Below are 26180 nucleotides of genomic sequence, written 5' to 3'. Positions count from 1 at the left end.
TGCTCTGCAGTGCATACTGTATATTACAAATATTTTCTTAAAGAAGTGGTGGCTCAAGCCCCAAACTGCTCCATATTTGGATGTAGCACTGACCAAGGCTTGAACCTTGTGTCCTCCATTCACCCGATCTAAACCAGATTGCCTTTGAGTAGCACTTTGAGTGTAATGTGGTGGCAGCTGCTCTTAATCTTATTGGTCTTCACTCCCTCTCTCTGGCCTCCACTTACCTCTGAGCTTCCCTGCCCCAGTTGTCCCCCAGTTATCTGTCCTGTCCTGTGAGATACAGTCAATCAAATTGTATTTGGCAACATGTAAAACCACTTAAAAATGCGATGTCTCCATTTGCATTTTCTCCCCCTTCAAAACATTGCTGCCAAGATCAGAACATTTTGTCAAAGTTTAACAAGTTACTCAACCCCTTACTGTCAAAACACCATAAACATATGTAACTGTGTTGTCCACTGGATTATTGGTTCTTTTCAAGGCCAGTTTTAAATATCAGTCAGTCAATTTTTTGGGGTATTTTCTATATTTCAAAACCTTTTGTCTCTGGCGCCTCCTGTAGTCTGTCAAGTAGGAGCCGAATAGATTAAGGCATAAATGACTTCCTTCTGGTTTTGGAGTTTACATTTTTCCCATAGGTCTTATACATTTTCAGCTTCATAGTAGAATGAGTCAACATAAAGGTAGCTGCCTTACTCAATGGGACCTAAGTACTGATGCTGCAATTCAACATTTTTCTATGTTGCCAGTTTTTACTGTGTTTGATTAAATACCATCGCAAAGATGACGTTAAGACACTACAGGTGAACTTGGTCAAACTTTTTAACTCAGATGTAACCATAAAACCTCCTTTATTGCTATTAAGACAAAAAAAAATGTATTACAAGCGACAATGATGCATTATCTAATCAAATATCTGTAATAGTGTATATTTTTAGGGGATAAATCTACAGATGCAAATACACAATGTAGTGCAGTAAAATTATATTGGATTTTTTTTTTTCCCCACAAGTGTGAAAGAGGATATGTTTTGAAAGAAACAAAAACAATGTCGCCTGCAGTGTCTCGTTTTATTGATCATTTTATTTTGGGATTTAGAATTTATGCAACTTGAGAAAATCAAATTATCTTCAGTTCAGCTGAATCCAAATCCTGTGATATTTGGCTTGTTGGCTTGGTGATCTTTGTTGTCATATTTATACAGATGAGCACAGTCTCAAAATAATCAGCGTGTTTATTGATGGAAAGTTGGTGCATAGGCTGCACAGGAGGAGCTCTAATTAAAAAAAAAAAAGAAGTTAAAATTCCTGAAGGTGTATGAAGCGCGCTTATGAAGTCTTCATCATTCATAATGTGGAGGAGTTTGAACAAGTGGAGAGAAAAGATCACAGGGTGAGAAAATGAAACATGTAAAGTGAAGACCAGCTCTGTGATCCACCTCGCTTTCTGTCTCTGTCTCTGTTTTCTCTCCTCCTCCCTGTTCTTCCTCGCTCTACTTTACTTTGCCAGTTCAAAGCGAATCCTAAGAAACCTACCACACCTGTTTGTCTGGGTTTGTTTGATCTCTCTCATCACGCACACACACACACACACACACACACACACACACACACACACACACACACACACACACACACACACACACACACACACACACACACACACACACACACACACACACACACACACACACACACACACACATTTAAACACATGCCCAAATATCCGCCAACTCAAAAGCGACACCACTCACAAGAGTCCACACAGCTACTCTCAGCACACACACATAGAACAGAGGATTATTCATAGAAAACAGTAAACAGAGGCTTTACATTATTCATAGTTTGATGTATCGTTATGTAAGTTCTCTCTATTGCTGTCCTGCTTTTGCCTTTGTGTCTTCATGTTTCAGCCCATGTGTTCCAACAAATCCTCCAACTCATGCCTTCCTATTTGAGACTTTCCTCCCATTACAAAACAGCTTATAGTTTTTTTTTTTTTATTTTGCAAGGAATTTATTGCCACCCATTGTTATTTTTTATTGTTAAGCGACAGCATCAGTTTCAGCAAAGATCCCCATCACGACATGTATAAATTCAAGTGACAACACCCTCTTGAGGTCATTGCAATTATGACAGGAGCTGAAGAGGAGTAGGGTCGGAGGAGGTTGGGGTGGAAGGATGGGTCAGCAAACCGCTGGACGTTGTTTCCTGTTTAACACTGATAGCGTTGCTTCATTTAACCTTGAGGTGACAACGAGGGTGATCAGATCTTAACAAACCAAATGTGGGGCAATGTTACCAATGTCGATGCTCAACTTTCAATCAACTCTGACACTTGTGAGGTCTTTTGTGCAATAACTAACACTGAAATTACACCACCGCCCAAGCAAGTGTCCAATTACTTTTGAATCCCTAACTTTTAGGTACCTCATTTTTTAAATAGCTTTATCTCAAAATATTGACAGGAACCTATTTAAATTAAGGCTGAGATTTGAAGTAATATCCATTATTTTCTTTTGAGCTCAACTTGCGGAAGAACACAGTCTTAACAGTCTATTTAATCCATTTTTGAATGCAGTAGTTGCATGTAAAACAGTGATGAATCTTCTGTTGCCATAGTACTTGTCAGCCTTGTGATTGTTCATCACTGGTGCGCCGTTGCCCAGATTGCCATTAATGCATCTTCTCTTCTCTCCGTTGAATCAAAGATCCCTCAGTAGTGGGGTGTTTAAGCAGTTTCCCACATACCAGAGGAACCCTCGTTGGTGACTGAAACAGCGTTTCTACTATGGCAGTTAGTAATGGTCCTTTTGCGCTTCTCGTTTATTACTGCTGCTACAGCGGTGACGCTCCTTCGGTCTCTGCTCTGACATGTTCCGATGTCAGCTTGTTGCATGGACAGATCACCCTCCCCATCCACTGAATCTGAGATTCAGCAGAAGCAGGCAAGCAGTTGATACCTCCGATGTAGAAGCAACAAACCAGAATTCTTGCAGGATGTTTAAGCTGAGTTTTTACAATAGTTGGCAGTAATGGTTCTCCTGCACGTTGCGTTTATCACCGGAACGCCAGTATTCTCAGATGTTCCAATATTGTCTTGTGCCGTGGGTACATTGTACTTGATGTGCATTAAATTGGAAATCCGGCAACTTGACTGCACCCCAGACATGTCAATCAAATATAATATAATCTATTTATAATTAGATATAATCTAATTAATTATAGAATTATGTTCAGAAGGACCACCAGAACACTGATCAGGAGTGAATTTAGCTAATGAAACCATAATGACTTGTGGAAAACATTTATTGACTTAGTTTTTCAGGAGAGAAGTTGACACTTTTGAATGGGAGTCTACGGAAGCCAGCCCCTACTGGCCCTCAGTGGTATTGCACTTTAAGGCAATGCTGCCTTGACCTCACCTTTCAGAGCTAGAGACTATATACAGTCAATGCGTCCCTAACCGTTTGCATCCATGACAACAGTTCATAAAACCTGAATAAGATACTTATTTTTGGTCAAACCATGATCTTTATTTAAACCTAACCAAGTTGTTTTTGTGCCTAACACTAATCAACCGTTATCATCGCATTGTTCAATCATTAAAGGGTTGGTTATTTATTTTTCAACAGTGATGTCGGTACTCTACTGTATCAGTGGGAAGGGTCAAATGACCTGTACCGCTGTTCGGGCTGGAGGACTTGTTGAAAAGCTTCACCACAATGTGCTAAATGTGCTTGTAATCTGCGTGCAGCGTATCCAGTGTGCCGTGCATTGATGTACCGAGCACGTGGACTGCAGTCATTATTTTATCCCCTTGCTCACTGCTTATAATGCAAGTGTGTGTTTGTGTGTCTGCGGATTCATTAAACAGGAAGTTGGCTTCATAATTAATTTCCTGTCTTGACATCAGGAAGATGGATGAGGACGATTAGGTGTTACAGAGACAAATGCAACAAAGCAGATAGCAGAGTATTTGGCTTTCTTTTGTGAAATTGCCTCCAGCGGATGGCTCACTGTGGGGACTTTGGACTTCGTCAAATGATAAAAAAAAAAAAAAAAGAAGTCATTTTCCTCATAAAACACATCAATAAGCAGAAAAGATAGAAAGAAGAACACTTTCTGAGTGATGAAATCATGGAAATGTCCAAATTTATCTGTGATGTTGCGATCTGTGTGAACAGAACTGTCGCATAACACGTGACACACACTGTATGACCGTATGGACGATGTGACACCATGTGTTCACAGTATATGTCTGCACGCGTCATTTCGCCCAAAACCAAATCTCACCGTGTGTTTACACTGAATGCATACGTCAGTCAGCTCCGAGTGATTTCAGCTTGTTGACTCATCATGTTAACGTCGACAGCTTAGGTTAGGTTAGGTTAGGTTAGGTTAGGTTAGGTTAGGTTAGGTTAGGTTAGGTTAGGTTAGGTTAGGTTAGGTTAGGTTAGGTTAGGTTAGGTTAGGTTAGGTAGTTACTTTATTAATCCCCAAGGGGAAATTTTTTCGCTACAGCAGCATACAGGAAGCAATAAGATAATAATAGAATAATAAAAAGCAATAAAATAGCAGTAGCTTCAACATCATTGTGGCCTTTCTGTTCAAATACTGCAGATCCTTACATGGACAAGTATACATATGGGCACGAACACAACCAATGTATGCATATTCTATGGTGCTCGTTGAAAATGTCAGTCAACATCTTTCCTCCAGTGAGAAGAATTAATATTTTGATGTTTTTGTTTTTATCCTAGAGTTTTAGTTTCCAGCCTTCTTGGTTTTATTTGGACACAGAATTATTCAGTCAGTCCAATTTAGATTCAGCACAAGTGCAGAAAGTTGACATGAACAGAATTGGACCCAAATAAATGTTTAAACTTTCTGTTAAAGCAGCTGTTCATTATTTTTGGGGCCACTTTAGGGCAGCAAAACAAGTGGAAAACACAACGACTACAACACCCACCAAACACTCACCTCTTGACACATCCAGCAGACACGCTACAGCAACAGCATTCAGAGTCATGTTTCTGGTGACTCATTAAAAATAAAGTCAGGTATTCACTACCTCTGTGACTCTGTCTTGGTCTCCTTCAAGAAAAATAGTTCATTAACAGATGTTTAACCTTGTAAGGCTTTATCATGTTCACCGGCTAGCTGATAACTTTGTCTGTCTGCTGTTTTGCTCGGTAGATCGTGTGAACTGGGTTTATCAGAGCTTTTACACAACAGGAAACATAACTGATGAGAGCAGTGAGAGTGAAAGCAAAAAAGGAGATGGTGGTAAAACCTGTACTGTAAAATCAACTGAAGGATATTCACAGTTCTCTTTGAGTTCATCACCACAAGCAATATTTTTACATTACGTAGAGCTATTAGAGCCGTTTTTAAACCTGCAGTGGAGGACTTTTGCTGCCTTTAAATGAAAATGGTGAGCTTGTGGTTATGACATGTCAAGTCATGTACACTGTATGCTTAGCGTCTTTTATTCATATTATCCACAATTCTAACAGCCGCGACAGTGGCAACGTGTCTATGACGTAAACATGTGTCGACGGTGTTTTTGTAATTATTCTCACTCTCAGAAGGGGGAGACAAAAGTTCCTCACTGCAGGTTAAATATAGAAATATTGATTCGTGCTGCTTTAAAATGATATTCAATACTGCTTAAACTAATAAAGGCAGCTGGCTGAGCCTAAACAGCATCAGTTAATGTCAAATTCTTCTCATGGGTAGGAATCAATTTCCGAGGTCATGTAATTGTCAGTGATACTAATAATGACTGTAATCAATACTTTGAATGAATTAATGAATCTGAACTGATTATATAGGTTGAAATTGCTTAATGGATTTAACTGAACTGAGGCTTCCTTGTATGTTTTCCAGACATTAACGTACGTCAGATATGTCTTTCATAGCAGCAGCAGTTTCCATCAAAACATCCACACAGCAGATCAATACACAGTGAGCGGACCGGCTTCTTTCAGAGGACTCTGACTCAGCTCCTCTCCGTTGAGGAAACGACTCCCACTGAATCACTTAGGTTAAAGAATGAGCAGAGTTAAGCACACACTCATTTTGATAAATTGTGCAGAAGATTTGAATGCGACAAACGACACTCGTATAAATACAATCATGTGTCCTCAGTCTATGAAAACGGTCTCTTTCCCTCCTACAGCCACCGTGACCTTGCATATCTGATTCTCATAGACTCAACACACACGCACACACACACACACACACGCACACGCACGCACACGCACGCACGCACACACACACACACACACACACACACACACACACACACACACACACACACACACACACACACACACACACACACACACACACACACACACACACACACACACACACACACACACACAGATGCTGCCCTGCTGTCTTAACATCCAGAGGACACAGTGGCTGCAAAAGCAGCACTGAGGACATCACCCCGCCTCTTCCTGTCTTTGCTCCTGTTTGTCCTGTTGTACATGCAGCCACGCAGACATCTGTTGTGTAGGCAGAACTGCAGACACTCACATCTTCCCTTTCCTTTTTTAGTTCCCTCCATTCATCTTCCCATGTCATCTAGAGGCGAGCCTGGTCTCCTCTGTTCTCTGCGGGACACAGCGTTCGTTCAGGGCCTACGTGCTCGACTCGGCGGGTCACCTGGATGGGCATGTACGCACTGTACACGCATGTTCTCTGCTTCACCTCCACCTCCACCCCGCCTGTCTGTCTTTCTTTCCTTCCTCCTCTCGCTGACTTTGCAGATGTCTTGAAGGTCACAGGTAGGTTGTGAACACCTCATTTTTCATATCAACATATCCGCAGGACTTTACGACACTCGCAAACTCACACGCAGATGAAAAAGATCTCCTAAAAGCTGCGTGATGTGTTATACTGTGAGTGTGTGTGTATACATACTGTATGGGTGTGCATATGAATTGTCTGCTCGTCAAAACCCTCCCCCAAACATATATCGTCCAATCATTCCAATTTTAGCAGATGTAATATAAATGGCAGGCCTGTCAATCTCTGGGTCTCTGAAGGCCGACATGGAGAGTGTGAGGCTGCAGTGAGAGACAGTCTTTATGCAAAGGAGGCTCGTGCTTTTTATGAAGCAAAAACACAAGTGTGAAAAGTGTAACGTGTAGTTCTTACCGTAGTTCCCTGCATGTGTCATCATACTTTTACAATATAATGATGTAGCTTCACACTGAAGTACAACAACAATACTGTGTTTTTAACACTTTTAAGTGAATATTGAATACCCCTTTTATATGTATATACTGTATGTATATGTATATACCATATATACCAATATGTATGTGTGCCTGTGCGCATATACATACTTTTTTTATGCAGTAATAAAGTAGTATAGTAGTATGTAAACACATTTACATGTGTGTGTGTGTGTGTGTGTGTGTGTGTGTGTGTGTGTGTGTGTGTGTGTGTGTGTGTGTGTGTGTGTGTGTGTGTGTGTGTGTGTGTGTGTGTGTGTGTGTGTGTGCGCGCGTATATATTTTTACCTCGTTTTGTGTGTTTTGAGGAAGTTATGTGTGTTTTATGATCAATGTGAACTGCTACTTCAGCACTTAAATTTTTCTTTGGGGCTCAGCAAAGTAATCTCTTCACCATATGTCTGTCCCACCGTCCATTCATCTGACCATTTATATCTCCATCTAGATAGTCAGTGTATATCAGTAGAGATACTATTGTATAAAGCTGAGAAATTAAGAAATAATTTCAAAACTCTGTAGTTAGTAACAAGTCCTTTTAATGCCTCTTTCATGTTATAATTTTTTTCAGGCATTTGTAGTCTGACTTTGTCTAAGCATGTGATGCCCACATGTCACCCTCGCTTTTACTATAGGTCCATCTGTCTTTCTCAGTGTCCAGTCGGGGCCTTAAATGTGTGAGTGCAGGGTGTGTGTGTGTGTGTGTGTGTGTGTGTGTGTGTGTGTGTGTGTGTGTGTGTGTGTGTGTGTGTGTGTGTGTGTGTGTGTGTGTGTGTGTGTGTGTGTGTGTGTGTGCGGGGGAGGGGGGGGGGGTTTGGCAGGGCTGCAGCCAATCAGCCTCCTCTGAGGATCCTAGTCCTATGTGCTCGAAAAGCATCCGGGGATCATGCGTGGCCTCCATGTCCCCACAAAATGAGACAGGGGACAGAGGGACGGGGTTAAGATGAGCAAACATAATCGAGTCATTAGTGCTTTACTGGTAACTGTCACAGTATGATTAACATGAGGCAAGAGAGAGACATTAATAATAAAAAGGAAGGAGACAGAAATACACACAGGTAGGTGGAGACTTGTCCACGATGAGGCAGTGTTGAGAAGAAATAAATAGAAACAAATATAATTTCCTGACTGTAGAAGCTTATGGTTTCCACGGCAACCACAACGTAATATGTTGCTTTAGTCTGTTTTTTTTAAATTTTCTCTCTGTTGTGAACCAGATGCACCGGCACAATAAAGGGGCAGATGTTTCCTGTCGTTTAACATTTCTCATTGAAAGTGAAATATAAAAGGCAGAGATGATGCAGCAGTGCCTGAAGAGGTGGTTAGATGTATCGTGATCTAAATGGACTGAGAGACAAAATAAATATCCTTTCGTTCCTTACCTCTACTGACAGCCAGGGTTTGGTAAAGAGCGCTGAAATGAAAGGGTTAATGAAGAAGAGCGAAGGAGGAGGGAGAAGTACTAGACATGGGGGGGGAGGGGGGCGGTTTGTGATCCATCTTCTGGCACCTGACATCAGATCAATACTCAGTGAACCAGGGCAAAGCGCCCACATCTCTCTGCAGCTCTCTCCCTCTCCTCCTGTCTTGGTCTCTGTATCTCACCCCCCCCCCTCTATCTTCTCCCTGGTGTTTGTGCCTATGACCTCCTTCACATCGCTCCTTCCAAGCAGACCGGCCGGCTGCAATCCCTCGTAACGCAGGTTTTTGAAGGCCGATACCAGTGTCAATATTTGCACTGAAGTTCCAGGTAGCTGCTTGTTTGTTGTTGACACTGGACAATCTTCGAATGTGAACAGTTCGAAGCACTCGTGTTTTTGACTTTTGGAAAAGATTTATTGTCATCACAGGACACAAGTGAGAACTTTTGCAGACTAACACTGAAATTCATCAGTGATTCTTATTAAATTTGTAAAAACAACCTAATGTATCAGTCCAAATCCTAAGTGCCCTTCCGTGAACTAATTTTTCTCCTTTTGTGATTTATGTTTCTTCCATTTGTTCATCAATTTGCATACTTCCCACTTAAATGTAGTACACTACATGTCAGTACACTTACTGGAAATGACCACATTAGAACGCATGAGCAACCAGCATGTCTGCTGGCATTGATTGCTCAGTTTACGTAAAAATGAAAGTGTTTCTGTGCACCCTGATTCACGCACACAATAAACATAATCTCTTCTATCCGACAAAGGTGTAATGGTACTCTCTGAAAACTTTTGTGGACGTGGACAACTTGCTATTCGACAGTGCAATGTTTGCCAAGCAAGACTTTTCTTGTGTTTTCTGCAACAGCTGCAGCTTCTTCAGTCACAGCTGGTTGAAAATAGCAGTTTGGAAATAGGTTGGGGGTTCCTCCCCTTTTGCCACGTAGCCATGATGGCAACCGTTGAGGGGGATGTGTGTCCAGCATTCTTGTTTACATTTTTTAATTGTTAAGAGTACTCCATCCAGGTATGTTGCCATACTTGTCCATGTAAATGACTTTATGCATTGGTTAATAGTGAGCGTGTGTAGGCAAGCGGAGACGCAACCTAAAGACCTTTACACACTGCAATTAATATGCAATTTAATATATCTTGAACTGTTGCTTTAATCATTAGTTCTTTCAACCCAACCTTAAATATTGCACGATAAAAAGAGCGCCATTTTACTTTGTCGAAATTAGGCGGATACCCAAACACATTTCAACTAGGTATCTTGAAATTCCTAGTTTCTGCTGTTGAGGATAATCATTCTGATGCTGCACTTGTAGCACACATGCAGAGGGATTTGCAGACCACCCACACAACTGTCTTCATGGAGCAGAGCTCACAGCTTCGTACGTGTTGGTCGGCTCACCTTTATCATCAGCTGTGAATCCAGAAACTTCTCAAACAAAACTTGTTCTCAGATCGGCTGCCTGCCTGTTTGTCCTGCTGCTTGTATCATGACTGACTGTTGTGCACAATGATATCATGTTAAAGTCTGTCAGTTTAAAAGAAAAGGGAACATTTATTTACGACATCATTTTAGTTTTCCACCCAAAACTTTAGGTACAATGATTTAAAAAATGTGTTTTTGCCATTTTGAATCCACCATTTCTTCTGAGACTGAGCTGGTGTGATTATTTTCAGCTTTGAACAACTATTGCAAATTTGCATCGCTGCCGGTAGGATTAGTTTTGATGTTAAGTGTCTGCCGGCAAGTATTTCACCATATTGTGTCATTTATTCTCGCCTCCAGAGTGTAAAGACCTTTACACTTCCACCTGCCTGATGTTTTTCCAGCAGCAGCATCACCTGATCTTCTTCTCCTCTCCACTGACATGCAATCACGTTCCCATCAGTCTCCTCTGAAGACATACTACTATTCCACCATCCTTTCCCGCATTGTCTTACTGCACTTTGCCTTATAGCTTTCCAGCATGTCATTGTTATTTTTTTGTAACCTCTGCCTGTTAACCATGATCCAGATATTTGCCTCAGCCTTTTTGCCTTGTCTGCCTGCCTGGTGTTGGATTTTGTACATGAACTGAACTTAGTGCTTTAGTTGACCTGCCTGTTGCCTCTGTATCAATCTTTTGGGTCCTTTTTTCTGAACCGAAACAGTAGTTACCTCTGCTAACAGCTGCTGAGACTGCCAAACATTTTCTCACTTCATGTGTGACCTTATTTCTGCTTGATATTGATGCCTAAAATAAGTACTTTGCACTTTCTGTTACCCAATATCTGTTTCCTGTTCATGCTGCAGCATCACATACAACCAAGTAGGCTAGTGTTGTATATTTGAATTACAGTTTATTAAAAAAAAAAAAAAAAAAAGGGAATAAAATGAGAAATACAAGGAAAAAAATATAGTTATTTGTGAATTTGTTTTCCAGCTTAACCTTTTGCTTCATTTTCAAACTCATGAAGAATCTAAGCAAAACAACAATGTTAATGCAACTACTGGCCACACAACGCCAACAAGACTTCTTTTGAATTTGTGTCAACAGGACAGTGATATAGCTGACAATATGGCTACCTAACAAGATAACAGCTACCAGCCACATTGCCAACAAGAACTTAATGAATGTGCTCATGTCAACAGGCCAGTGATATACCAGATGGCCAACTAGCAAGCTAACAACAACTAATCACACATATTGCGAACGAAAACAAATCTTCTGTGCTGTGCCTCCTATTTTATAGCATCTATAATAATGCAAGCATTGTTATACTTTTCATACTGTTCTCAAATTATTCCACGAAGCATCGTAATGAATGCGACACAAATAATGGTTACAAACTACAATGTCTACCATCAAAATCAGTGCAGACAGTTGAAAAAGAAGGAAACGGCCAGAGGAGAATTGTCTGTGCGGTGAATAGTGAATGAGTAGGTGATTTCGGGCACCGCACATGTCCTTGTAAATCTGAAAATGCATCTAGCTGTTCACTGTCACTGTTAGCCAAGATCTGAGACCTCCAATATGGCTGTCAGGGGATATTTCACATCACATCTATTCTACAACCAGCTGCAAATGACCCAGTGGATACGTGGGTCAAATTGGGGTGTATGATTGTCTGTTCTGTAATCCATCACAGCGTGTGTTTGTATGTCCTGACAGAGCGACGGATGAATAGAGAGAAGAGTGAGGAAGGCAAATGAGACGGCGCACAGATAGAGCAAGAGGGCACGAGGCAATAGGCTGTGGCGTCTTATATCATTTCATAAGGCAGCAGATGCGCCATCAAATTCAATTAACAGCTTAGCCCCCACCAAATGACACTGGCTTAGCCTGACCAAAATGACATCAGGGAATATGAGAGCTTTTTTTTTTTTTTTTTTTCCTGGAAATCCCTGTAATGTTTTCACTCATCCCAAAGTGACACAAGCTTCCGCTCGCTGCCACTCACATCTTACACATCACCGCTGTAATGGACTGGCAAGGATTGATTATGAAACCCGGTAGTAACAGATCATTTGATTACTCAACCCCCCTGAGAAAACACAATTATTTCAAACACATAGGAGGCACCCCACAAACCTGCCAGCCTAATGAAAGATAATCAGTTCATAATCAGCAACTTAGGAATTGTACTGAAGCTGACAAATCTAATTTCAATCCCATCAACCAAACTCAAATCAGTGGGGCATCTCCACAGTGAGACATGGACCAATCACCCTCTCACTTTTTTAATCTTCCATCTCAAATAGAACAGTAATTTCAATGATTTATAGATTTGTGATTTTACAATGGTTTCTGTTTACTGGTAACTCAATCTATAATTTAGAGTGGAAATAATCTAATGTAGCCACAGATTCACAATAACAAGTGCAGCATTTCAAACAGAAGACGGAGCTCAACGAGAATTGAGTGACAGGCACCTCCCAAGTGATATTGTGCACAACTCATTCTCTGTGAATCAGGGCATTAACACAAACATCAAACAGACTTATGGATCCGTTTTTTAGTCAACATGAAATAAACCTACCAGTGTTAAGGCTGCACAAAGAAACTGAGGTGGTGGGACCTGTTCTTTGTGTATCTCTAATGTCTGTACAGTACTTACAAATATGGTGTGATATAGTCTTCAGCTAGATCATAGAGTGATTTTACATCCACCTTGTTTGGTCCAGACCTTCATCTTTGTTTGGACCAAAAGGCAATAATTCGGTCCGACCAAGAGAGGGAGTATCCGTCCGGATCAACCTGAACCCCGATTGGATTTATCTGCAGTCTGAAAACACTTGTTGGACGGTTCTGACAAACCAATTAATGCCAAGTATAGAGAGACACAGGCCATGCAGGTGGTGACGACAAAATGGAGGTGTGTCATACAAAATGTTTTAGTGCACTTGCAAAATTAAATGAAACCAAACTACTCTGATCAGATATGTAAAATGTAACAAAAGCATGAACTTTGGTTTGGACCTTCAGGTGTGAAAGCATCCTTAAGCACAAAGTCAGAGGCTCTCTTCTGTTAGAGGGTAACACAGAGAGAGAGGACCTGAGCTCTAATAGGGCAGCTAACTCCAGTTTTCTATCTGTCTGGGGAGCAGATGTCAGCAGTCCTGATCCTTCTCTCTGAGAAATCCGACCACCAGGAAAAGCATGTCCTCACACTGTTGTTAAATGTTTTTCTTACCTCTAGACAGAGGAAAAGAGAGTCTGAGAGAGAGAAATCCATTCTTGATTCTTACTTAAAAACAACTACAACATTATTTTAAATCCAAAGTATAATCATTACTGTAAAGCAACAATGTACTGTGGCAGCACAATAAAATTGTCAGAGCGAGCTACACTTGAAAAATACAGACTCGAGACAATGAAGGACAATAACAAGAGTATTGATTATTTGAAAAATGTATTTGATGTTCATCCAGAAATGTTTTTATCGACTAATTTAATCCGTGTTATTGTCATATATTCAGTCCATTTCTATCGATTCAATGTTCTTTAAGAAGTTATGTCAGTTCAAAAGATTAAGTAAACTTTCAGACTTGAAAAACACGAGGAACTGCATTGAAGAAAAGGTTTAATTGGACCGGTGGAACGTGTCTCTCCCGAGGCGGTAACGTGGAAGAAAAGTGGGGGATGGAGTCAGATAAAGAAAAGCAAGTCAGTAGCTCTCCTAGACTGAAGAAGGGGAGATGTGTTCAGTGACAGGAAGGGGTTAAGGGTCGGTGTGACAATGTCACTACCCCCCCATAGTAGGAGGAATGCTAGGGGGGGAATTGTCTCTGGGGAAAACAAGAAAGGGAACGCACAGACGGTTAAAGATGGCATGGATGCATCAGCCGTCCATACTTGCTAGCATCAAAGAGCACTGAAGTGGATAATGGATTTATGGATTTAGCAGAATATTGCTTTTACAGGAAGAGTGAGTGAAACTCGGAAATCGAAAATTCTCCAAATAAAAACATTACCACATTATATCACAATATACAAAGTGGAATTGACTTTATTTAATTGTGTACATGATGAGCTACACAGAGCTGCACCAGACTTTACATCCAGAAGCACACAGTTTGATAAGATGATATATAAATTGGGTCCAACAATATAGACAGAAACTAGGTCACTAGAAACTGAATTAATATCATTGAGATTTGAATTTTAATTGCTCAACTTCAATAATTGCATTACTAAAATAATTTGAATCACTTAATTTGAATATGTAATTTCTAACTTCAATAATTGCATTGAGAAACTGAACCTGAACAGCACAAGTTCAAACTGAGTTTATTTGTTGAAACTGAATTTCAATGAACTTGAAACAGAATATTAAAGTATGAAATTGAATTTATTTGCTCAAAAACCATATTTGATACTTGTGAAAATCCAACTCTCTCTGTTCTTCTACATTCAGTTCTCACAAGTCAAATTAAGATAATGAAACTCAATTTGTCTAAATGATTATGATTTATTAATCTATTTTCATCTATTTTCAGATGAACCCAGAAGTGATGTCTATTTTTAAATACAGCCTATGCTCTTTACTATGGGGAAAGAGGAATACCACCGATGTCCACTAGGGGCTGGCTCCAATAAACTGCCATTGAACTTCTCATGAAATACAAAGCCAGAATTTTTTTTTCAAAAAGTAATTATGGTGTCTTTCACGAAAGTCACTCCTTCTTATTTGGTTTTCTGGCAGTCCATCTGAAAATAATTCCACCATCAATTATATATTAAAGCCTCAAAAAGAGGTTTGTTTGAGGGTGTGTCTGTTTGATTTACGGGCCCATGGTGCAGTCAGGTGGGCGGGGCGAAGTGTTCTCGGGTTCTCAGTCAGATCCAGTCAGATCCACCGCTGGCTCCTCCCCAGCTCATCCAAATATGGTCACTTCTGGCTCCAAAAAAACAAGATGGCGACGACTAAAGTGCCCAACTTGATGCTTCAAAACAACAGTTCACAAACCAACGGGTGACATCATGGTTGGTTGTAAAACCCTATGTCTCCAACTCTTTAGTTCCACGATTCTCTTACTCATTTTTACATTAGCAAAGAGAACAAGTAACTTTGTAGGGCATGCCGAGGTCAAGTGGACAGTTAACGCTGAGTACAAGGTTATTTATTGCTGTGCTTATATTACAATGAATTTGGTGTCTAAACAGATCAGTATTGATTCAATATTTATTTCCTCCCTTGTTTGAATGTAGAATTTCAGTACCAGCTTTAATACATGTGCATATCATAAAAATAACTTTCCTTTCATCCTGGTCTGGGCATTATGTAGCTGTTAAAATTATTCTCATGTCAAGTATATCTCCAATCATTGGTCTCCAGCTCACATTTCACTTGACCACAAGTCATGAGAAACATAAGCATAAGCCAGCGAGGACAAATAGACACAAGTGTGTGTGCACTGTGTGCCTGTATTATGCCTCCGTTTAGTGAATAATGTATGAGCTGTCTGCTCGTGTGTTTCTCTGACAGATGCTCTCCTCTGTCACTCATCCAGCACTACCCACCCCCCTCACACACACACACACACACACACACACACACACACACACACACACACACACACACACACACACACACACACACACACACACACACACACACACACCTCAACACATCCTGGTTATGTCGGTTATGTCCGGAGGTCACACAAGAGCATGGAGGAGACGGTACGGCTGCTTCCACGCCAAACAAATGCTGCCCCATTTACTCCAAACATTATCATGGCTGCTTTACAGCACAGTGAGTCAAAGTCAGGCTTCATTATAGTCAGCTGAGGGCAAGAGTAAAAGCTTTATTAAGTGGATATTGTTCACACAAAGCAGAGGAGAGAAGCAGTGAGGGAGAGATGGCATCACGGTGCCAAACAGACTCTCCTTTTAAGTCGGCATCAGTGGAACTTATCAGAGCTCTGGAAATCAAGATGAGAGGTTAGAATGAGAGACTTTTGGGGGGAAAAAAAGAAATCTGTTGGCGGTGAGCACAGCCGTGTAATTTCCTCTCCTGGCTTTCAAAGGCTCTTCCTATCACCGCCATTGATCTAGTGTGTCTGGGGATCTCGCTCTGTGTCTCTCTCTCTCTCTCTCTGTCTCTGTCTCTGGTCTGTCTGGGAGGAGAAACCAAAGGAGGCGAGTGGGAGTGGGAGGGGAAGGAGGAGAAGAGCAGGAGGAGGGAAGAGAAAGTGCAGAAGACAAGATAAAAGGGGCTGATGAAAATAAACAAGATAAACACTCATAATTGGCATTTCGAGCAAAAATATCATTTGATAATAACTCTGAACTATTTAATTATTCTTCAAAGACCCCTCCCTTCCTCCACCACCTGCCATCACCTTAACACACACACACACACACACACACACACACACACACACACACACACACACACACACACACACACACACACACACACACACACACACACACACACACACACACACACACACACACACACACACACACAGACAGACAGAAAGAAGGAGAGAGAGTCACTATGTAAATCAGGGCTCAACAAATGTCCAAACAAAGCATGTCTGCAGCTTCATCTTTGAGATGAGGGCTGTTGTTTCATCTGCATGTCCAACATCAAACTTACCATTGCCATTGATTGCTGATCTGTCTGCTCTGTGCTTCGCTTTCAAATGACTCTGCATTGCTGTGGTAGACTTATGATTTGCTAGCTTTACCAGGCTGAATTTACACTGCACCTCATAGATTTATTTGTTGTAGTTCCACACACAACGTTTTGTTGGCTGAACTAGTTTTTGCATGTTTCCGCTGTTTGTACCGTAAGCATCTACACTTACATTGCCACACGTTTTAACCAAGCGGCAACCAACAGTGAGGTCACCCATTGTTTTGTAAATGACTGTAATGAAGCCTCAAGTTATTTGAATGAGCTGGGGAGGAGTGAGCCGGGGTTCTGACTCGATCTCATTGGAAACCCGACGATCCTACATCCCGCCCACCGATAGCCTTAACCTGACTGCGTCACAGGCCTGTCAATCAAACAAACAAACACGCTCCGTGTTTGTTTGATTGACAGGCCTGTGACGCATCTTTTTGAGGCTTTTTTTTTTTCTAATTAATGACGGGATTATTTTCAGAGGGACCACCAGAAAACAAAAAAGAAGGAGTGACTTTAGCTAGCAAAACCGAAATAAGGTCATATATTACTATTATTTATTGACTTCGAAATTTATGAGACTAGTTGAATGGGAGTCTATGGAGCCGGAGGCCTTTTGGAGCCGACCTCTAGAGGTACTCGGTGGTATTACAGCTTAAGGCACCTCAGCATTGGTCTCACTTTTCAGACCCGGAAACTACGTCCACTTTTATTTTCAGTCTATGGTTTTAACGGAGCCTGGAAGAAGAAGGTTCTTATTCGCCTCCTTTTCTTCTTTATTGGTGTTTGGCAAATTGCTTTTATGTGCATCACCGCCACCTTTTAGCGGTAGTACACATTACTACCAGCTGCTAGTCAAAAATAGGCATAAAAAACCAGACAATAGTTGCATAAATGGATAGATTTAAAAAAAATGTCATTACTATTAGAAAATTCGAAAAATCATGTCCCATCCCCAATAAACACCAAACCTGAAGAAAATACATGGAGAAACAAATATATGAGGAGAGAGCAGGGGAAACCTTGACGTGTCTTTTGCTACACAGTCATTATCAACCTTTTCTTCTACCATTCTTGTTTCAAACCTGATCCTCGGTCCTCTCCCTTCAACCTCCTACCCTGCAGCATCTACATAATGAATGTTACTCTGCTCTCCGTGGACTGCAGTACATTGCAGGGCCATTTATTCCCGGTGAGCACAAGGGCATAAGAGTCACACAGCCCACACGCAGTAAAGCCACTGGATGAACCGGAGCCTCGCTGTCCCATTAAATGTGCACCCACCCGGTGTCCTCTCAACCCCCCACCCCCTCCCAAATACCGTAGCATGAAACCATTAACTCTAACAGGTGTAGCAGACGAAAAAATTAAGGACTAAATCAGACACGCACTCTGTGCTGCCCTCTCATTCTCCTCCTGCCATTCCCATATCATAACAGCTTAGCTGTATTAGCAACACCGCCCGAGGAAATGATGGCGATTTTCACAGCTAGGATTGATGTCTAGAGAGATAATGAGAGCAACCGCAATTTTATATTAATGTATCGCTGTGAACCAGACAACCTGGCTAAAAATACTTACTCAATGACATCAGTTAAACACACTGTCCTCTGCTCGGAGGAGTGTTCAGCAGTGCCGTCCTGAACTTAACTATATCTGCTGACTCGAGGCAATTAACTTCCACTGAATTATTTTGTAGGATTTGAGCCAATTAAAGACCAATTCATGATGACCACTCTGGATATGAAAACCGTCCCAATGTATCAGTGTACAATCATGAGGCCCCACACTCCCGTAGACTTTATAATTACCAGGATTTAGTAAGTTTAGATTTAGATTAAGTAACAATGCGTTCATTTTCCAATAAAATAACATTTTGTTCTTCAATTTCAAATTTGAACTTTTTAGCTGCTTTTTTTTTATGATGCATACATTTTTTTAAATCACCTTTCTTGCCGTCAAAAATAGATGTTGCATTTGTTTTTTTTAAATATTTTTTTCCAGTTCATCAACATATTCTCATAATTATGCATTATTATTATTTTGGGCCACTTGGGGCCAGAACTCCACAACAGGCTGAACATCACAAACATTTGACATATTAAGCCTCTACAAAGTGAATATAGCTAACTTGTAAGCAAATAGTTGCCTATGAATGTCCAATATTAATTCTCCCCTTCACTTTTCTTAATTTCAAAGAAATGTATCTCCTTCATTAACTTGCCAGACGCTGCACTGCGTTAACCAGACGTTGCAGTTTTCAGTGTTTGCTGTTTGGTGCTAGGCAGGTAGCAGCCGGCCGGTTTATCAAGACTAGAAAAACAACTGCTTGCTGCTGAGTCCCAGTTTGATGAAGAGTGGGAGACTGAACCAAAGCAGTAAGACCCTGTGTCCATCAAAGCGTGTCCGCCCGGCTGAAAACGTCAGGCGTGCTTCTGAAAACGTCCAGCAGGGAGCGCTTGTGAGCACTTCGGCGGTGCACTGTTTTTTTCAGCTGACCCTTTGCTTGCTGCCAGACCAAATATCCGCAGAAGTAAAGGTTAATTTATGCGTTGCAAGAACCCAATTTTTCAGATAGTTTGTGTTGTCAACAAATACTGGGTGTAAAAAGGTCAGAACAGAGTAGAGCCCTCGCTCTGGATGAAGGCAAGACTAAAGTTTGTAGGGAGCGAGGATGGGCCCGGGGGCCTACGTGGGTTCATGAGAATTTGTGTCTGAGGAAACAGCTCGGCGAGTACCATCATTTAATCCAGGAGCTGCTTGGACGAAGCCCGGTTCAATGAGTGCTTTGGTGTGAGCAGGAAATCCTTTAAAGTGTTAAAATTTGACCTTTCATTTCAAGGAAAGACACAACTTAACGCGAGGCCATCAGCTCAGAGCAGCACCTCTCTTGTTTGTCTGAGGTGTGTGCAGAGGTTAAAAAGATTTAACGTTCACCTTCATTGTGATCGGACATCTGGTTAAAAAGTGACAGTGACGAGCGCAGTGTTTTATCCAAAGTTCAATATTTTAAACACACAGTGACCGGAAAAAAAAAACCCACAAAGTTCAGTGCTCAGTGCCTCGTCACGCTGCCAGCGTTCCTGTTGAAAAACAATTTGAAAAATATGCTCATGAAAATACGCTTTGGTGGATACGAGCCCGAAAGCTGTGAGCCGTGAAACCAAAACAACAAGCTGAAAGACGTTAAACATGCACAGTGGCACTGTTTGGTGTTACCGCAATCATTTTCGGTGACCCCTTTCACATTTCACGCAGCCATTTGAGGCTTTGTCAAAATAAACTTTTTGAATAGTGCAGCTTTATAGAGTAAATCATGACTACAGCTGCTGCTGCTCTACTTTTCACAGACCGAACCTTTTGAGCGTGTTGCTCCCGTCCTCACTCCAATCAGTGATGTCACAGCAGGGGCTTTGCCTTTGACAGCTGATGGAAAGCCCCAGCTGTGACATTGATTTTGGGGTGTGGTGAAAAAGGTGCACCGCGCTTCAAAGTTGGGGCCCGGGGAGAGGAGTGCTGAGAGTTTTCTTGTCTGTGTGAATATTGTTGACGAAGCAGTCGTTAATAGACAGATCAAATACATCCAACACCTCCAGGATTAAAGTAAGCATTTTAATTGAAGCCCACTTGCACTGAGATTGATATTTACATCTTTTTTTTTTTTTTTAATTTATTTTTGTACTCGCTTTCTGGTTAAATACAGGTTAACCAAGTGAAGCGTAATAGTGTCGCTTGTGATTTTCAGCCAACGGAGGGGGAAGTTGTGCGGATGCCAGGCCGATGTTGGCATGGCAATCAATCAGATGGGTGTGGAAAATCATTGCGATATGTTATTATTAGAACAAAATAGCCAATTTGTCACTCCATTATTCCGACACACACACACACACACACACACACACACACACACACACACACACACACACACACACACACACACACACACACACACACACACACACACACAAGCACAGAGAGAGGTAAGTCCTTTTTTTTTTTTTTAAAGATGCCTGTGTTGTCTCGGTGTTACACGCTGTTGTTTGCACAGCAGAAATGAGATCATTCCCGGATCCCCCCGGGGTCACACTTCCTCAAGAGAAGGGCGAGAGGAAAACATGTGGATGAGAAGCAGCGCGCTCAGACTGGGTTTTTTTTAAAGTTTTTTTTTTAGTTTTTTAAATGTGGCTGACGAGGGAGGAAGGAGGGCGAGTGCGTGTTTGGAGAGTAAAGCATGAAAATAGATAAGAAGGGGAGAGCAGAGAGAGGAGGAGGAGGAGGAGGCAGAAGAGTGGCGGTAGAGAGAGACAGGCCGCTTGCCCTGTTGCACTTTTATCAGGCCTGCATTGGAGTCGCCAGGGGGACGGATGCACGGTGTAGTAGACACAATTCACCATGCAAGGACAACTTGTCACCTTATCGTCCGTCTCTGCCCTTGTGTGCGCCTGTTCTCTTCGCCCGCAGCTTTCGTGTCTCTTTATCCTCTCGTTTGCTTGAATCGTTTAACCCCTCCACGTCCCTCCTGTCTGCAGACAACAGTGCTGCCTTGAACCCGAATAAGACACCCTTATTCGAGTGTTTCTTGTATTTTAATAAATATCCTTGGTTTGGTCTTGCACCCGTGAAGACATTCATGGTTGAATGTGTGTCCTCTCTCAGGCGACCTGCATACGTAGTTTACAGGTCAAGCTTTGGACGTCCATATTTTGAAATCCTCCTGAAAAAGCAATATGTTTTCTGAGTCCTTATCTGGCCTTAAAAAATGCTAAGAGCCGCAACACGTGCTGGATGTAACATGAGTGCCCCCTGGTGGTCACATTCAGCACCTAAAGGAGGTGGTTGGTGCATAATCTAGTTTTAGTCTTGTTTTTTTGTTGATTATTTGTATCAGTCCATATTCTGGGTGTCATTCATTACAGCTGAACTTGAAGTGGGTGTTTCTGAACTACGACCCCTGACCATGCAAATTCAACAGATGAAGCACAACGCAAACTCCTTCTCAGCTCCTCCGCTCATCACTCATGTCTTCCCCACTTGAACAGGGCTTCGTCTCCATATTAATTTGGCTGGAATCAGCCGCACTCGACTACCCCGAGGTTACAGAGCTGCACTATCACCGGAACTTTCTGATTAAAGTCCTCCTCTGTCTCCTGCTTTGAAGTCAGTAATGATATTCAAGCCGACCTGGATGACACTGAATGAGAATTATAATGAAGGTGAGATCTCAGATTGGCTGGGGGAGTTTAAGGGGGGTGTCACTATGAACCAGGACATTTAGAGTGGTGCGTTTGAGTGCACACATTTAAGATTAAAAGAGAGGAAATATTTTTAAAAAAATCTACTAGGAATACAAACAATACTAAAATGATTATAAGAGTCAGATATTTGACAAAATGCCACATGTTCACAGTGTACAGTACTCTTTGAGGAGAATTTATGGACTTACTGTGATTTCAAAAGAGGAAGGGCTAATGGATAATGTGACAAATTAGTAGAAATAAATCTTTAAAAAAAACAAAAACATTTTGGGGTTTGTTAAATCCAAAATTCATGAAAATATGGTTAGCAAAGAAAATATATAGCAGCTTTTAAAAAAAAATCCACTCCACCGAAACAATATTGAGTAAATGCGTCGACATGAAAAGCAGAATTGCAGTTATATTTTAATTCTATTTCCTGTCACAGTATTTCATTGGTTGAAAGTCACTGAATACATTTACTCAAGTACATCTCTGTACTTGTACAAGTATTACCATTTTCTGCTGTTTACTTCTCAATATTTGTCTTTAATTTCCACTAGATTGATTGTATGTCTATAGTTAATAGTTACTTTATCAGATTATGTTTTTACCCACAAAACATGACCAATACTGTATGTTGCATTATTACAGATTAAATAAGAGCATATTAAACCGATAGATTTGCTCCCTTGCTTCAAATGCTGCTATCGTGCTATTTCATCATTAATAATAACACAATAACACGGTGCATAAAACAATATGCCAGTTAGAGAAGAAACCGTTTTACTTTTTATACTTGAAGCATACTACGTATGTTGCGTGTATGTTACTAAATACACTTCTATTCTTTCACCACTGTGGATGAAATGCTTTTTTTTTTTTTTCCCACCACTGCCACATTTTCACTTCTCTGTTGCCATCTGCAGTGTGCAAGACCAAATGACATCTTAATATCGAGCCCCTCTTCCCTCTGACTGGTAGGTGGCAGCAGATACCAACATCTGAGTGTTACACTCACTGGGGCTGATTTCCACTGCTGTTTATATTTGTAATTACAGAGTCATTAAACGCGGAGCCTCCTCCCTCAGCTGTCGAGGCAGACTATTATCTGCAGATCAATAATGCTGCGTGTGTGTTGAGGGTAGAGCGAATACTTGGGGTTGACTGCGAGTAATGGGCCATAATTAGGGGTGAATGTTGACACACTCGCACACACACGAGGACGTGCACACACATGCAATAGCCCGAGGTAATTTGGCGGCACTAAATGAGATTATCAGTAGCGAGGTGATTAATGAGCATCCCTACTGCAGAGCTTTATAATCAACAGTCACCGCGCTGCTGTGATTCACACTAGCTGGAGCTCTGCGCAGGTACACCATACCCAGCACCTGCTGCTGCTAACATCAGCCTCTCCCCGCCACATCAACCGCACCAGGCTCCACGAACAAAGCTGAAATCTGAAACTGATCTCTGGGGTGCCGGGGAAACTTTTAATTGCATTATTGGGTCGTGATTGAATCCACTCACGTGCCCCAGTGGTGGATTTAATTCAGTTTATCTCTCTGGAGCTTAAATGAAAGTGATCGGTGTGTTGAAATGAGGGAGGCGGCTGAAATTTGATCTTTTTATGGTGAATCAAACAATTGAAATGCCATCCCAATCACAAAGCATACAGTAGGGGGACCTCCAACTGTAGCATTATAATTCATTTTAGCGTTCATTTTGAGACATCAGTATAATGACAATTTTTTAAAAAAAAATCATCACTGACAAGGCAGATCATCTCGACATAAACTCTTTCACTGTGTCCATTTGTGACAAAAACTGCACATTTTCTGATAATTTTACTTTAACTTAACATTAAAAAAAAAAAATTGCCTTTTGTGCAAAGTGAAAGAAAAACATTGTCGTTTCTACAGTAAATTAGAAGATTTATGGGAAATGTGTTATTTCATTTTGAGGAACATAAATACTATCCCAACAAAGACACAAATGTCCAGTTCTTATTTCACTTATCGGCTTCTACCTGTAGTGTTATTGCATGAATCCACTGCAGCGAACAAGCACGGATGACCTGTAGCCTCTACGGGACATAAATGAAACAAAATGTGGCATTTTACAAACATTACAGGGAATTATAGGGTTACACTTTTTGAGCAAATACAGTTTTCAATTTGTCTCAGGATTAACGTCAACAGCTATAACAAAAAATCGGAGGAAATTTTCTCACACCTGGTGCTTCGAAAGAAATTACAACTCCAATAAAAATAGAAAAAAATACACCGCACTCTGTCTAGGTTCCTACGGTAACCTGTTATTAAGATGCAACATTTAGGTCAGTTTTTGTCATATTTCAAAGGTCCTCTGATTGTTAATTAGGGTGTCCTCTGTGTGCTCGTCTCTACGAGCAGGAAAGAATGGAAAGATTGAAAAGCCAATCCGTTCCAAAGTCACATGCAAAGTGTGTATTCACTTCCATAAGGCAGAAGACAATTGTCACAGAGGAGAAGGAGGAAAGGGCAACAAACTCATACATCTTCCGTACTACAGTTAATTTCAGGGTTTATGGGAAAGTGGTGTTTATTTTGAAAAACATGAACTAAAAATATAAATATTGTCAGGTCCATTTCTGTAGCAATCTATATCATGTGTTGTTACTGATCCAATTTAGGACTGATATTTTTAAATGTCTAATATGGCCGAGCTTAGCCATCATATTTTCCTCTCAGCTCGTCCTCAGCGGTGGACTGAGCTGTTTCACCATCTCTGTGTGCAGACACCTAGATCAGATAATGCTCTCTAACTCTCTATAGTGAGCTGTTTGAAGAGGCTCCAGTGAACCGCAGCCCTCCCCCAGCCTTCGCCTCTTGTTCCGCGAGAGCGGTGCAGTGTGTGCGGGGTGACGGGGTCAGGGTGACTGGGTCCCCTCCATCTCCATATAGGCTGTAGGCTACAGCTGCTCCTATGAGATTGGCACCTCAAACACGCAGACTGTGCCTTAGATGTCCGCTGCATGTGTGTTTGTGTGTGTGATAAGGGCCAGAGGATAGAGACATCTTCATGGTGTAGGAGTGGGAGGATTATCCCATCACCGCTGTATTAAATACAAAGACGGGGATGGTAGGCCAGTTAACCAGGTGCTGCAGTACCCACCCTGACTGTGACCTTTCACCTTTACGACAGCAGGCCTGGATCTTCACTCTCTTTAAAATCCTCTCATCATGTAAGTTTTCACTCCTACACTACATACATTATACAGTACCTTTTCCTATCACTTTCTAAGAAGGCATACATTATAACAGGGATTTTAACAGAGTCATTGTTTTAATGTTACTAATCTACCAGTCCCTCCAGGAGTTATTTTGTGATTGCTATGACCAAAAACGTTTGATTTTACAGCAGCTTTTCTAAAAAAAAAATTATGATGCAATTTGCAGAGATTTATGTCTTATATTTTGGCTGTAAAATTGCGGTAATTGGCAAAAATTGCAAGTCAGGGAAAAGTACATCAGTCAATTACCACACTACCTACTAAACAAAAAGTCGTATGTAATCACTTCCCGTGATGATACAACTCTTTCACATCATAGAAATATGTGGAAATATTTTAATTCTCATCTTTTATGTTTTGTATTTTCTGACAAAGAACCATGAGCTTAAAGGTGCAAAAAAAAAAATAGAATACATAGGGTACATATTTATTAAAAACTAATTGCTTTAAATGCTTATTCAATTATATTAATTGAACCCATATAGGATGCACTAAAACAAAGTGTAATCTCTTACTACTCTAAAGATGTATGAAACTCATGTATTTGAACACATACTGTATTTTAACACGATTGGTAGCATAATTCTTAGGTTTAGACCCCATTTCTCACAAACCCTGCTTTTTGTTTTTCCAGTTATCCAACATGTGGTTTGTTTTGATGAGAGGAGAGGTTGACTGTAAATGAGGACTTATTTTTTCAATGAAGCAAGTTTTGTTTTGAAAGGCTGACTTTGTCCTGTAATGCCTGCAGCAAAGCTTCTGTTAAGGACCGTAACTGCAGAGAAATCACAGGAATTTAGCAAAATTGCAACCTCCTGCAAATACTGTTGAATTTGCATTAGTTATTGCAATCG

The sequence above is a fragment of the Brachyistius frenatus genome, unplaced genomic scaffold (genome assembly GCF_029030835.1).
Source record: "Brachyistius frenatus isolate BFR_SWC_R1_liver_20210118 unplaced genomic scaffold, ASM2903083v1 Contig_46, whole genome shotgun sequence".
Classification (NCBI taxonomy): Eukaryota; Metazoa; Chordata; class Actinopteri; family Embiotocidae; genus Brachyistius; species Brachyistius frenatus.
The sequence above is the reverse complement of the archived record's forward strand: the minus strand, read 5'-3'. Positions refer to the sequence as shown.